Source organism: Ursus arctos, unplaced genomic scaffold (genome assembly GCF_023065955.2).
Source record: "Ursus arctos isolate Adak ecotype North America unplaced genomic scaffold, UrsArc2.0 scaffold_21, whole genome shotgun sequence".
Classification (NCBI taxonomy): Eukaryota; Metazoa; Chordata; class Mammalia; order Carnivora; family Ursidae; genus Ursus; species Ursus arctos.
The window spans coordinates 46,286,547-46,288,611 of NW_026622886.1; the positions used below are offsets into that span (position 1 = coordinate 46,286,547).

The 2,065-nt window shown below is 39.9% G+C and overlaps 1 pseudogene; it reads right to left on the reverse strand.

Moving 5' to 3' along the window:
- Window positions 1-321: 321 nt before the first annotated feature.
- On the reverse strand, window positions 322-865 carry LOC113255922 (translationally-controlled tumor protein-like; annotated as a pseudogene).
- Window positions 866-2,065: the final 1,200 nt, after the last annotated feature.

The window sequence follows — 2,065 nt, forward strand, 5'->3', positions numbered from 1 at the left end:
GCAATTTCAAGCATCTGAATCGTATAGAGCACATCCTCTGACCAAAATATAATTAAGTCATAAAGCAATGACATAAAACGTGCTTTAGAAGCTGTGTGCTAAACTTTTTTTGAGTTTAAAAGCATTTGATTTTTAGAGGACCTACATGACTTTTTTTTTTCCTTAAAAACAATGCCTCCACTCAAAATAAATCAAGGTGAAAATAAATGAAGAGCTCAAGATGACATCAGTCCCATTTGTCTAAGTCCTGGCATTGTGTGGATGAAAAGCAGAGCCAGTTACAAGAACAGGTGACACCTCCAAAGTTAACTGCCAAATTCATTAACATTTTTCCATTTCTAAACCAGTCTTAAAGAAAATCATATATGGGGTCACATCATCCTCATGGAGTCCAACAGAGCATCCATGCCATCTACATTCATGCTTTCACCAATAAAGAACTGGCAGTTTTTGAAATCAGCAAGGATATGCTTGATTTGTTAGGCAACCCTGCCATAAAAGATTTTACCCTATCTGGCCTCTGTTCTTCAAGTTTGCCTTTGACTGATTCCCTAGAATCTCTGATGTACTTCTTGTAGGCTTCTTTTGTGAAGCTGGTTTCCTGCAAGTGCACGTGATGGTTCACGATAATATAAATACCAGTGACTATTGTGGTTTTGATACTTTTGCCCTCAGTACCTTTGCCCTTGAGACCTTCCGTGGAGGCATTTTCATCAATGAATGAGTCATCAATGTTACTCTGTCCTATTGAGCATCTTCCCCTCCACCTCCAGGAATCCAGGGATCCCCCATCTGGGATCTCCCAGATCTTGCAGATGTCGGGGAACATCTCATCATGGCTGACGAGATGCGGGTAGATGATCATGCCTGCTGCTGGAGGAAGACGACGGTGGTGCTATTTTAGCAGCAGCCGAAGCTCTAACCCAGGGAGGTGCAGCCAGAGCGGCACTCCGTGGGGGGTGGGGAGAGGCGGGGACGCGTGGGAAAAAGCTGTGCCAAACGTTTTAAAAATACACTTTTAAGTAACTTGTGTGTCAAAGAAGAAATTTTAAAAAGATCAAGAAAATATTTTAACGTAGAAGAATACAATATAGTTCATATAAAACCATTTGGGAAAAAAAAATTTTGGATGCTCCGCAATATGGAATAGATTGCAATTAGCCCAAGCATTCCATTGACAACAAATAGGAAAATCCGGAATAATTTTTTGTATTTATTTATTTTTATAGATGGGTGGGGGGAGGAGCAGAGGGAGAGGGACAAGCAAGCTCCACACTGAATGCAGAGCCCTGCCAACGGCTTCATCCCACTACCCTGAGATCATGACTTCAGCTGAAATCAAGAGTCCGAGGCTTAACTGACTGAGCCACCCAGGCACCCTGGAAACTCTGCAATAATTATAAAAACCATATATGTAACATCTACATATTGCTGAAGAAGTAATGAGGACTGTTAGGAGTAAAACTCAACAGAGGTGATAAACTTTCAGAGATGAGCTGAGGTTCTGCAGCTGTCTTTGGAAGCATTCTGACTATTCTGGATGCCTATCCTGGTTGCAGGTTAGAAAAACTGTGAATCTAAGCTTGATCCAGGCATAGGGCCACTGAGAGAAGCAGAGAAAAGAGCCCTGTCTCTGATGGTCACACAGGGCTGGGGTGATATACTGAAAACTCCAGGGGCATAAACCTCTTCACTGAGTACCATGTCAACGAGGGTTGCCAGGAAACATACAGGACACCCAATTAAATGTGAAATTTAGATAAACAGAAATACTTTTTAAATGTAAGTATGTCAAATTTTGAATGGGATATACTTGTACTAAAACTTTAATTGGCTATTTACCTAAAATTCAAATGTACTGGGTGTCCTGTCTTTTTTTTTTTTTTTTTTTAATCTTTGGCTTAATCTGGAAACTTTAATCTTAAGACTTTTGCTGAACCCCCAAGAACTGGGGAGACAGAAACAAACAGACATAGAGAAAATACTAAATGATAAACTAGGTGTAAGGCAATTATTCATATTATTTTTGTAATGTCTGAAAATCTGAAATTACTTTAAAAATAAG